The following is a 14,452-nucleotide window of genomic DNA, read 5'->3' as shown; positions in this document are numbered from 1 at the left end:
GACAGATATGTCACAATTTATATAGGAAAACTCAATTTTATAAAGATTTCAATGTTATAAAAATTTCATACCAAATTAGTTAGAAATTTCTATACTGACTTCAAGAGAAATACTACATTCTCTGCTTTGACTAGGCTGAGAAGTATAATTTCATCTTTTTTAAATGCCTTTATTTTTCTGCTAGTAAGCTTTTAGACTACTCACGGCAGTGTCATTGGATGATGAATTTGTGGGATTTGAATTTTTAATTATTTTTTTTAATGTTCACAGAAGCTCCATTCACAATAGTCTAAAGTTGAAAACAACTGAATGTCGGACAACAGTAGAATAGATAAACTGTAATATATATATGTACATATATAAACATATATATACACATATATTCAGTGAAATTACTACTCAATAATTAAACAGATAAATTAAAAAAAAAACGTAATGCTACACACAGTAACATGATCGGATCCCAAAACATGTTGAAAAAAAAAGAAGCCAGACAAAAACATACCAGCTGTATGATTCCATTTACATAAAAATTTGAAGCAGACAAAACTAATCTATGGAGACGGAGGTCAGAAGAGTGATTAACCTGCCCAGGGCGAGGGTGGGAGAGGGGGTTATGGAATCAGAAGGGTACAAAGAAGCCTGCTGGATGCTAGGATACTCTGAATCTTCATTAGGGTGGTGGTCCCTTGGGTGTATACAATGAAAAATTCATCATCTACACACTTAATATTTGTGTAGTTTATTCCAAGTTATGCCTCAACTTAAAGAAGAAAAAGGAAACAAAAAATTAAATACAGAGGTAAACAGGATCTGTGTTATCTGGGTGGCTTTTGTAAGACTCTGGGATCACAAATTCAACCTGTGGGAGAGAAAATGTGAATCCCATATGGTTAGGTTTTGTGGGATTTGAATTTTGTAGCTGTTGCTTACCACTTGTTACTGGACAAGATTGCTGGTAGATTTGGGGTTTGCCTTGCCTAAGGTCACACAACAAATATGTGTTTAAATGAGAATTAAACCCCAGATTAACTCAATTTATACAAACTGAATCTTTAGATTCAATGTAATCTTTTCTCATAAAGCACCACTGCCTTTTAAAAATAAATTATATGTTTGGGATGAAACTAAACTTCCTAGTAGGCCTGTAAGAACTCTTCACGATCCCGCTTCCTATTGTGAAGTGCTATTCTGCTGACAGAGGTATCCCACTCTTCACCCTTTCCCAGGAAACACTCCCAGCCCAGCCCTTGCCTGGAATTTGGTTATGTGCTCTTCTACATGTTGATCTTGGACACTCCCTTGAAGCATCTTCTAAATTTTTTTCCCCTGCATTAATTTTCTGATGGTTGTTACTAACATAGAGCAAAGATTTATTAGTAGAGTAATGCCCTCATTGCCCTTCTGAATATAACACCATATTTATCCCCTATCTCTGCATTTAGGAGTTGGTAGTCCACCTCAACTCTTTCTCCTTCTCACCCATCCTGCCATCTCCTTACTCATCTACCTATGCAAATCGCTGAATTCATGGCTTCCTTTTATTTGAAGGGCAGGAGATAATTATGTAAACGTAACTATGCTTTTAAAAAAGAAAAACTTAACTGCTTCTTCTCTGCTCATTCCATTCAGTTTATTCTTTTGTCTGTTTATTAAATTTAGTTTAAAACTTAGTAAGACGTAGTATAGACAGAATCAGAATAATTATTGTGATGTAGATAATCACTATAATTTTCTGTTTCAAATACTTAGCATCTTGTGGATTTTTGGCAATTGATATTGATTTAAATAAAGGTATCTTTTCAAAATATCTGTATATACTTTCCCATGCAAGTATACATTAAAATTTATTTTCATTACTTAGTATAACAATTCATATTGATTTTTATTAGGAACATCTGTTATTGTTTTGAATATGTTTTATGTTATAATTAACTTTTTCTTTCTTCCTTTATAAAAGTTACCAATATAATTTTAGTAACTAGTTATTCATAAATGAATATATTTCTGAATTATACTGAGAAACCCTCCATCGTTTTTCCACTTTATTCTTGAGTACATTCTATCCTAGCTTCCTTGGGGGACAACCAGATTCGGGTTCCAATCACTAGAGGCAGTCCTAAAATTGTGAACAAACAATAAAATTGGCATTTCTGATTCTCACTGACATCTTGCAGCTGTGTAGATAAATAAATCATATGGGGTAAATGTTTCTGTTTCATCTAATTGGACTATACTCTTATAGACTAGCCTTACTATGCAAAAATAGTTATTGCTCTCTTATATCTTCATTTTCATCATCATCATCATCATATCTTATTCAGATGAGTTGATTAGAAAAACTCTAATGAGTTATAGGATGTGGTATCATGCAAATGTACTTTTTCACTAGCTGATGAGTTTATTCTCATCTTTTGCTTAAGAATACAAACTCCTAACAAGGGTGAATCAAGCCTATGAATATGTAATGATGTAGAAATAGTTCCAGTCTATGTATGTGTGCATGTGTGTCTGCATTTCTTATGTCTATTTTCCTACCACCCTCTTTTCAATAAAATTTGCTGTAAGCTTTTTCTACTCTTAAACAAAAAAAAAAATCTGTACCCCATGATTATTGAAAAAGTTGACATTATTTGAATTTTGACTTAAAATGACCCTTGAAATGGATTTTGCAGAAATAATTTAAGAAACATATTTTATGCCTAAGTAATCATCAAATTCTGTAAAAACTTCCATTTGCATTGTTAAAGGTTAATATGACATCAACATAAACAGGCTGTAGTGCATCTCATACCTTGATGTATTAAGAACAATCAAAAATCCTTTGACTACAAAGACATACTTACTAAAAGCTTCAATATTACATACACCACATACAGATACAATTTACATCAAAGCACTTCACAGTTGAGATGGTAGAGAGTCTGAATTAAATATATGGAGGAAGATATCTTAAATAATAATCATTTCAAAGTAATAACCTGTCTAAAAATGATGGCTTAGTGCTTCTGCATTTGGTATTCAGCAAGTAGTTGGCCTGTCAAAACTGCTAATGCTGACAGATAAATGTTCAAAAGACTCTACTGGAATACTGACAAACCCTCAAGTTGCATGTATTATGAAGAAAAGAAGACTAAATTTATATTTACTCTAATTCATAGCCCAGCCCTGAACTTTACAAAACAGAAAAGCTTTGTTAATAATTTTTCAGGATGATGAGTATTATATGTGAATAAGAATACACACACACACACACACACACACATTCCTCCATCATTTTTATTATTGAATACATAAGCATATGGCATTGTATCAGTCAGGGTTCTACCAGAGAAAGAGAAGAAATAGGATGTTTGTATTACGAGATTTATTGCAAGGGACAGACTTATGGGATTGTTGGGGCTGGCAAAGCAATTCTGAAATTTATAGGACAGACCTTCAGAAAGGGCAGGCTGGAACTCTTGAGCACAAGGAAATGGAAGCTGCTATCCATAGGTAAAGTTTCTTCTTAAGGAAAGCCTCTGTTTTGCTCTTATGGTCTGTCAACTGATTGAATCAGGCCCACCGAGTTTATCTAGGATACTCTCCCTTACTTAAAGTCAACTGATTATTTAATCCTAACTACAAAATCTCTACATTAGTATTTGATTGGGTACTGGAACATAAGACTAACCATCAGGTACATAGTTTAATGATGTCGGTGTCTTTCTGCCTTTGACACTGGCATGAAGTCAAATATTTAAGGTAATATCATAAATACAGTCTTTATGGTGGCATGAAATGCTAAATGTGTGAGTATGCTGGCCATTTAAAAATTTATTAGTGTCCAATAAACACTGCATCCTCTGCATCAAAAGCATTGTCGAAACTCTTGAATTTTCTCAGAATTTTCTTGCTGTACAATGAGAATCTCTAATATTATTTACAGTATTATTTGCATGCTCTTCTTAAACCAGTAAGTAGTTCACAAAGTGACATGTTTTCACTTTATCTCTTCTGGTCTGCAAATTTCACCATCATGCTTTGCATACTGCTCTGCTCTGATGTGTTTAAAACATTAAACATAATTAATTAGTTACTGACTAGCACATTAAGTAGCACAGTAAATAGTTTATATCTTATTTGTCTTATAGAATCAGATTATTGTGCATTCTTAGAATGACACCTAGGTCTTTGTTCATTTCTTCATTTATCTTATAAACATTCATTAGACAGGGAGAAATTAAAGATTTCAAAGAGAGAATAATTAAAGCAATAAGACCATGGTTAGGTCGAGAAGGAGATGTAGGTTAAAGTTGGCTTAGTTACTTAGGAAAGAGGTGAAAAGATGACAGAAAAGTAAATTATAATAATATTCAAGAGTGCAATATGGAATCAGATAAACTTTTCTTTGAATTACAGATTTTTCACTTAGTAATCAGCTTTAAGCAAATTATATAACATATGTGTGCCTGTTTCTTCACCTGTAAATGGGCTTAATAACTACCAATCATTTGTTAAATAAATATCTAATAGAACAAAATATGTGAGCCAGGTACTACACTCTTCACTGGATACACAATAGTGAATGAGATGGTTATACTCTGTTTTCTTATAGATCCTATATTCTAAGCTACAGGGCTAGTACCTAAGGAGATACTGCCTGTAAAGCACTTAGCATGCTTGACTCACAGAAAATAACCAACGAATAGAAATTTTCATTATTGTAATAATTATTTTTTGTAGTGTGTCATCATGTATGTAACAATCAGGGTTCTCCAGAGAAAAACAATGAATAGAGGATATATATATATATAAGAGAGACATTTTAAGGTATTGACAGAGTCTCACGATCTGCCTCTGCAAGCCGGAGATGCGGGAAGGCTGGTATGTAGTTCGAAGGACTGAGAACCAGGAGCACTAAGGGCAGGAGAAAATGGATCTTTCAGTTCAGCAGTCAGGCAGAGAGGGAAATTCAACTTTTCTTCACCTTTTTGTTCTATGCAGGCCCTCAACAGATTGTATGATGCCCACCCTCATTGGGGACAACCATCTGCTTATTCAGTCCACCAATTCAAAAGCTAACCTCTTCCAGAAACATTCTCACAGACACATTCAGAAATAATGTTCAACCAGATATCTGGGCATCCCCTGGCCTAGTCAAGTTGACAAATAAAATTAGCCATCACAAGCTATATATGAAATTACTGCATGAGATAGCTGGAAATCTGTGGTTAAAGTGGAATACAGAAAATAGTAATGAATACTTGAAATATTGTGGAGGTATCATTTGGTTAGAGTATTTCAAAGACTGTGAGACTAAAATATTAGAAAGGTCATATATTGGATATTTATCAATTAATATTGATAAACAATGGAGTCCACAGGAAGATTTTGGGGAAGTATCTAGGTAAAATCGATGGTAAGTATACTCAGAAAATAAACACTAGAGACTGTCCAATCACAATTAGGAACAAGAACAAACCAATAGTATTTTTACAAATGTAGAAACTCTAGGCTCTGTAAAAGGACAGGAGAAAATCAATTTAAACATTGGAAAGTGGGAGCTGATTTATTATTATTTATAGGTCATTCATATATTCATTGAACAAGTATTTCATAAGGATATGCCATGACTTTAGGAACACCTAAAGATTTCCCTAGGAAGTGACATTCATGAATGGATTTAAAAATGAATTAAACTTATCCATTGGAAGAGGAGGACAAAGTGTATTCCAACAAAGAGAAAAAGTAAAAGACAGAGAGAAAATAGAACATGTAAGAACACAAAAGTATTTGAAATCTAGATGGAGGGCAGTGGTTAATGGCATATGTGGGCATGAAGCTGGAAAGAGAAGTGAGGGGCCGATCAATAAGGATCTTGCAAATTCCTTTTTTTTTCCAAATTGGGAAAATGGAAAACCTTTCCAGAGAGTATATAGGCCCTGACAGTTATTGATAAATCAATATTCAGATTCTTTACTTCCAAAGTTATTTTATAAAACTGATCTACTTGAAAAGAAGGCTGACTCATAATAAGCACTATATAAATGTTACTGATCATTGGGTGTTATTGTTGAGCAAAGACATGCAAGGATCACTGATTTTTTTCCTATTTATTTTTACTAAGCATGTAGGGTTTTACTCAAAAAAAAAATATTTTCAAGAGCTAGTTGAGGACTTGGATCCATCCCAGTATGCATAGAATGAGTCAGAATAAAGATTTCACAATTGTTCAGTTAATATAGACAACCTTACTTGATTACCAGAAAGGTAACTTAAAGGAATAAGTCATATGCTTGAATTGTCTTTATCTGGTCCTACACACAGCAGCAGCAGAATTCTTCTCAAATAAGTCTGGCTGTAGATTTTGGCTGAAGAATTCAACCACTGACTGAATATGGTTAAACTGGAAAGACATATGGTCTTGAGTCACTCCAGTCACACTGAGATACTGACAGGTTGCAAGGAAACAGCTCTGCACGTTTCTACATTTTCCTCTGACTTGACTGATGGAACAGTTAGCACTGTACCTCATCTGGTGTTGTGCAGACTTGCTTTTCACAAAAGCAACAAATGACATATGCTGAACTAATATTTTCTGGAGTATTAGGATCTGCTGTTTGCTTTCTCTTAAAAAAATTATCAGCCAAATTACCCATTTAAATTATAGTTGCTTTTACATTGAGGACTTCATGTGACTCTGTGAAATTAACATTTGTTAGGTAGAACCCCCAAGATGGTGGATGATGAAGTTCAACAAAAGACCACAGGGAAACTGAAATAGAGCAATTTATTACTCACAGGTGCTGGAAGAGGTACACAGTATGCCTTGAAGTGTCACATGGGGAGGTCAAGGTAGGGTACAGGGGAGTGAACAGCAGGACTTGGGCACATGTCTTTACTAAGGCCCACAGGTGGAATGCTTTGGATTTCCCAAGCTAAGTCCAGATAGGTCAATTCAAACCAAAAAGAGTAGGGTTTTGGTAATCTCTGAGGGAGTCTTATCTGAGGGGCACACAAGGGAAAGGAGCTGGGAGGCAGGAGACACTGTTATTACAAGGGGTGTTGGGGGAATCATATCAGGAACTTACATTTAGTTGTGACTCTGCAGGTCATTTTTAAGGCAGGCATTCGTGGGGGAAGCCAGTGTCACTTCAAGGTCCCTGCAGGCCCTTAGCCACACAAAACTGATGCTGAAGCAGCAATATTATGGAGTAGGTTAACTAACTCTCAATAGGACTATATTAAGTTTTGTTATTTTTTGGTACTTGTGGTTTTAAAATTGCTAATTAAGGGCACAGACATCTATCTCCTGATTCAAAATCATGAAGTGTGGGAAGCATATTCATGAATAGAGATACAGTGACTTGGAGCTATAATAGATGTCCCTCAGCAGGGAAAGATGGAGGTGAAAGGAAGATTCCCTCCACAACTATTGCCTCTCCCACTTTTAAAAAAATTCCTGCTTCTACCTGTCCTTGATACAAGATGGTAATTTTAGACTGGGAAAGTATATCTATCCAGTCATTGCTGGATGTGTGTATCAATGTAACTATTCCCAAAAGGTAAAGTATCACTTTGTCCTCTACATTGTGTGCCCTGCTGAGTTAAGGGAAAGATTTCTTATAGGAGTCAGGAGTCAGGGCCACCTTGAGATCTTGGCTCTACTTAATTTTTTGATGTTATTTTACAATTATTTTGGACATCAGGATAAAAGAACACATCATAGACCTACAAGGAAATACATGTGTCCCTTTACTTTATCACAGACAATGTAGTCCTGACCATTTTACACTAAAGGGTGTAACAGTCCCTCATTAGAGAGTGAGTTCCTTGACAACAAGGAATGTAATAAGATTGTTTTAAAATATCTATTGAATAAGTGAAATATGAATGTTTCATTTTGTCATCCAGGGGACTACACCTAAAGATGATTTTCAACTTATGTCACTAAACACTACTCTAGTTGAACAGTTCTTGATAATTTTATACATTAGATGAGCTTGTAATGCTTTTAAAAATGTATATTTTAGACTGACCCTGGATATTCTAAAATAAGATTTTAGAGTAGCACTTAGGCTTCTGTGCTTTAAAAATCTCCCCCAGGTTATTCTGATATATAAACTCTTTGTCAGGAACTTTGCTAATGTGAGATAACTTGATCTTAATCTAACAAATGACATTAGTGTTACAAAATGCAATGGATTTCTTAAACAAATTATGAAATGCTCTCAGTTCTGCACATTGGTTTCTCCCTGTCTAGAGAGCCCTGATATACTAATTAATTCATAATCATTTTTCATGAAATTAATTTTTTTTCTTATCATCCCTCTCATTCCCATCAGCAGACAGAGTCAAGCACTTACTGTAATGGAAAGATCAGAAGCTTACTAAGCACAGTGATTTGAACTCACATTTAGCATCTGTTCTTCCCTAAAATTCACTGAAAGAACTATCAAGATATTTTTATAGGCAGAAATCTGTAAGAACAAAGAAAAGTTGAGAGAAATTAACACTAGAGAGAAGACAATAAAATTTTGAATGCTGGAAGGTAGATTGATGCGTGATGGCTGACTTAGAAGAAAGGACAAAGCTGACCCCCAGGGGTTTTCAAGGAGGGTGGGTACAGGAGCCTCAGAGCATGCCTGTGGTTCCTACGGGACCCTGGGTAGCTCAGGATTTGGAAGCAGTGAGAACCTTTACATTTGACTAGAGGTGAGCGAGGGGCAGGAAACAAGTGCATTGGTTAAGAATCTGTCTTAGAAAGTTACTAGGTACCTAAAGCCTCTCTCCAATTCCCCTCAGCCAGGTAACTCCACTTCCTTCTCCCTGGTGGCTGAAGGTTTAATGTCTGGAAAGGTTTAACTGAAGTGTCTTTGAACATGGGAATGCTGGCCATTGAGGCAAAACCAAATAAATAAAATTCACATATTGAAAGGTAAAACAACAGTTTGTGGCCTGAAAACAGCCAGGCTGAAAGCACCCAGCAGAGTTTGAAGGAGTCTTCCCTGCAAATTTTGATGGCTACTGAAAAAGATTTACAAGACTGGATATTGGGTAACTATCCCACATAGCCAGGCAACCACTCCAAAATATGGCTGGAGTCCATTTAACACATATATATTGAATTCCTTCTGTGTGCACAGCACTGTTCTAGTTGTTGGGAATACAGCAGTAAATACCTATACTGAGATAGACAGAGGTAAGTAGATAGATAGATAATGCATATGTGTATGTAATGTATATTCAAAAATACACAGTACTATGTGTAAAACTGATAGCTAGTGGGAACCGGCTGTATAGCACAGGGAGATCAGCTCAGTGCTCTGTGATGACCTAGATGGCTGGGATGAGGGGTGGGAGGGATGTCCAAGAGGGAGGGGATATATGTATACATATAGCTGATTCACTTCATTGTACAGCGGAAACTAATAACACACCATTGTAAAGCAACTATACTCCAATAAAAAAGAAATCCCTGCCCTCATGGAACTTATAATCTAGTCATGAGAGAGAGAGAGAGAGATAGAGAGAGAGAGAGAAAGAAACAAAAAACAAATAAGCAATTTTTAATAATAATGGCTAATATTAGCAAATAGGTAGCATTTACTATGTTCAACACACTCTTTTAAGTACTTCACATACATACACTAACTTGTTTAAACCTCATATCAGTTTTATGAGGGAGGAACTATTATTACCCATATTATACAGATTCAGTAACTGAAGCACAGAGAAAAATTAATTTGTCCAAGATTTCACAACTTTTAAGTGGCAGACTGACATATGAATCCAGTGCCAGAGTTTAAACTGCAGGATGTGATGTTAGTAGCACATAAGGCATCAGTGGGATTTTCACAGGGTAATCTCCTCAATGTGGATATGCTTCTGCTGTGTATTTTCTGAGCTCAACTTTACTACCATGTATAAAACTGATAGCTAGTGCGAACCTGCTGTATAGCACAGGGAGCTCAGCTCAGTGCTCTGCGATGACCGAGTTAATACTATAATACTATACTATACTACCATAATTTATATGGTGATAAGTGCTACCCAGACAGAGAAAGCTAGGAATAAGGTATCAAGACATTGGTTCCCGGAGCCTCCACATATACCAAAATCCAAGGGTGCTCAAGTCCCATAGTTGGCCTTCTGTATCCTTGGTTTCACGTTTGCACATTCAGCCAAACTTTTGTTTGTGTAGTACTGTCCATATTTGTTGGAAAAAAACCCAGATATAAATGTACTTGTGCAGTTCAAACCTGTGTTGTTCAAGGGTCAGCTCTATAAGAAATATATATTTTCTCTTCATCCAGGGTTCCTGATTTACAGCTCGCTAAAAGCCTTGGAATTTCCTGTTATGTTAATGAGGCAACTTCTGGAAAGCACTGAAAAATGGGGGCTGGTTGCCAGGGAACCAACCCTGTGATTAGAGGGTTGGAACTTCCAGTCCCAGCCCCTGACCTCTGGAGAGGAGAGAGGAGCTGGAGGTTAAATTAATTGGCAATGACCAATGATTTAATCAATTGTGCCTATGTAATGAAGCCTCCATAAAAACCCAAAAGGACAGGTTCAAAGAGCTTTTGAGTCGGTGAACATGTGGAGGCACTGGGAGAGTTGGAAGGTGGGGACAGCATGGAAGCTACCCTCCCTTTCCTCATCCCTACCCTAAGCATCTTTGCCATCTGGTCGTTCTTGAGTCATATCCTTTTATTTATTTTTTTATTTATTCCTTTTACGAATTTTTGAATTTTATTTTTTTATACAGCAGGTTCTTATTAGTTATCTATTTTATACATATTAGTGTATTCTTTTATAATGAACCAATAATCTCATGAGTAAAATGTTTCTCAGAGTTCTGTGAGCTACTCAGCAAATTAACTGAACCTAAGGAGGAGGTCTTGGGAAACTCTGATTTATATTCAGTTGGTCAGAAGCACAGGTCACAGCTGGGCTTGTGACTGGCACCTGAAGTGGGGGGTGGGGTGATGTCTTATAGGAATTCACTCTTAACTTATAGGATCAAATGCTATCTCCAAGTAGATAGGACCCCCACACACATTGGCAACTGAATCTCAGAACACCAAAAGAGACATAGAGAATCCTGTGCCTGGTGGGGTCTGGGCTGTGGGGAATAGTAGGATTACGATTTTAAATAGGGTTGTCAGGGAAGACTACACACACACTGAGAGAAGGACATCTGAACAATGTTTGGAAGGAGATAAAGGAGCCAGCCATGCAGCTATTTGATATAGAAATTATTCAGGCAAAGGGAGTAGGTGAAAACTGAAGTCAGAACAAGCCTGGTATGTGCAAGGAACCAATGTAGCTGTAGCAGAATAAAAGAGGTCCAGAGTAACAGGGGAAACGTTTAGGGGGGATCCAGGACCGAGACCATGCAGGGTCTTGTGCCAGGGTGATGACTTTGGCTTTCAGTCCAATAGAGATAATTATGGCTCTTTGTTGAGAATAGATTTAGGGTCAAGGGTAAAAGTGGCGAGACTTTTATAATAATCCAGAAAGAGACGATGCAGCTTGGATGATGGAGAAAACAATGGATGTGGTTATACGTCCAGCATTCAATCAGCCTACATGTGATAAAAAGCTTTTAATCAAAATCAAAATTTTCATAGCAAATGATTTCTAAAGTAGAATTTTATACCCAGGCATGTTAACAACATGAGTGCTCGTTAGGGACATTTTCAGGAATATCAGCCAAGATTCTTAGTAACAAACAACAAAATCCTCTTGGGTTAGTTTAAATAAACTGGAAAGTATTACAGTCCATCACGTAGCTCTCAAAATCTCTAGGTGGACAAGAAAGTTGAGCTCAGAAAACACACAGAGGAAGCATATCCACACTGAGGAGATTACTCTAGTGATAATCCCACTGATGCCTTATGTGTAACTAACATCACATCCTACAGAAATATCACAGCTCCAATACTGGAACGTCTAAAGAGCTTGCTCCACCATGATGCTGGCCAAAAGACAGATTTTTATGTATATCTGTGTCCTGTTCTTCAAGTAACAGTCTCATATAGTTGTGTATATGAACTACTGTTAAAACCAAGGTCATGCGCCTACATGCTAGCAACAAGAAAAGCTGGGGGAAAAGAGCTGTACCATTTGTATTGGGGACATGCAAGTTAAATATGAAGTACTCCAAACTTAGGAAGTGATTTCCAAATACCCTGAATGCAAACACAGACTACAAACATGACAGATTTTTCACTACGTTCCACATTTCCTACTCAAAATCAAAATACAGCCTTTTTGTATGCATACATTTCCTTAAACAACACAAATAATGTGTTTCTTTTAACATAATGCAACTCTCTCTCATTCGATAAAAGTAAGCACATCCTCTCGCTAAAAGGGAAATCAAATAAGACACATCAATTACTTCATCTAGGTTTAAATGCAGGTCTTTGGATAATCCCCAAGTGAAGTATAGAATCTATTGTTTAATTATAAAATCAGTATAAAGCTACATTTTAAATTTAACTACCATCTTCATGTCTTATTTAAGTAGAGGAATTGTGGATTAAAAATAAAGGAAAATAGGGCTTCCCTGGTGGTGCAGTGGTTAAGAGTCCGCTTGCCGATGCAGGGGATGTGGGTTCGTGCCCCGGTCCGGGAAGATCCCACATGCCGCAGAGCGGCTGGGCCCATGAGCCATGGCCGCTGAGCCTGTGCGTCCAGAGCCTGTGCTCTGCAACGGGAGGCCACAACAGTGGCCACAACAGTGAGAGGCCCGCGTACCGCAAAAAAAAATAAAATAAAAAATAAAGGAAAATATTACACAATAAGGAACAAAATATGAGTAGATACTTTAGTTCCAAATTATGCAACTTGTCACAGATCTATAGTTTGTATTTATAACTTTCTTGCTTTACTTCCAATTTCCTCTTCCCTTTACCCCTAACCAGCATATCAGCTCCTCAGGATTTTTACCTGAGAGTAAGATTTATTTTTACTTTACTCATGACTTCATTACTGAGTTCATGGTAATCTTGTTCATAGGTATTATATTATCTTTTATCACTAAGTACAGCAGAATTAGGAGGCATATTAGTGCATTCCCCTGGGTTTCAAACATCTTTACCATCCCAACTTGTGTTAGCAGCTCCATTTTTCTTAATAATATACACCAGTCATGTAGCCATCATCAAAATCTGTTTTTAACCTTTAGGTACTAATAGAGCATGAAAAGCCTGAAATGGCAAGAATGCAGCCACAGACTCCAATATAATTTTTTTGTGTTCACTAGGTTTGAGAGATAATTTGTTAGGAGACATTTTTGTATGTCTGCTAGTGTAGGCACAAAGAGATTTTGTTCTGGACTATTTCTTCCAGTATTTTTGTGTAGCAGAAAGGCTTGGAACATGAAAGCAGTACTCCTCCTCCCCAGCAGAGGGCAGGTTTGTTTGCTGCCCGGTATAATAAAAGTAATAGCTCTATGTGGGGCAAATTTTGGATGGATTTGCTTACAGTCTCTTACAAAAAAAAAAAAAATTGAGGTTTTCTAAGATTCAGTTTCTTTGGATGTTGTCTTAGCCTGTTCAGACTGTCATAACAAAATAACACAGACTGGGTGGCTTAAACAACAGAATTTTATTTTCTTACATTTCTGGAGGCTGGGAAGTTCAAGATCAAGGTGCTGGCAAAGTAAGTTTCATTCTGAGGACTTTTTTCTTGGCTTATAGGCAGTCACCTCTTTGCTATGTGTACATATGGCCTTTCTGCCACTGAGAAAGAGAGTGTGCTCTGATGTCGCTTCCTCTGAGGACACTAATCGTATTAGATCAGGGTCCCACTCTTATGACATCATTTAACTTTAACTGCTTTCTTAGAGGCCTCATGTCCAAATACAGCTACATGGAGGGTTAGGGCTTCAACATTTGAATTTGGGGGTACATAAGCATTCAGCCTATAACAGCTGTGATGCAAACTCACTGCGCATGCAGCATCTATCTACCTCGGCCAACCCATTGGCTTGCGTTGGGAGTAAGCTCATTCTACTTGCTATTCTGTGAATAATAAAGTTCTTTTCTCTTACCCAATCATCTCACTCATTAAACTGTGACCAGCTAACCTGTCAGTTTGTAAGGAGGATAAAATATCAGAGCCTTCACAATTCTTGACTCCTGGCACAAGTAACCATCCCTGCTCTACCAAGGCTAAACCAATAGAGCCCAGATTTATATAGACAGAGGGAACAAATTTAATTTAAACTCATTAGAGTTTGTTCATGTAATTGTCAGAATTGTCACTCCAAATGTGTCCATTTCTAATACTTCTGAACCTATGTAAACTTGGTATTAGCGTAGCAGCTATACCTACTGATAGCTTTTTCAGAGCACAAACTATACAACTTTGAAAACTTACTAACCTCACAAAATGCTATGACTTGCTGGTGTCTAGATTTTACTATCTATAAGGCCAGCTGTATCTGAGTGATTGAGTC

Source organism: Delphinapterus leucas, chromosome 14 (assembly GCF_059928025.1).
Source record: "Delphinapterus leucas isolate spDelLeu-1000000601 "Yukka" chromosome 14, BTC_Dleu_Yukka2, whole genome shotgun sequence".
In the NCBI taxonomy this organism is placed as follows: Eukaryota; Metazoa; Chordata; class Mammalia; order Artiodactyla; family Monodontidae; genus Delphinapterus; species Delphinapterus leucas.
This window is presented reverse-complemented; position numbering follows the sequence as displayed.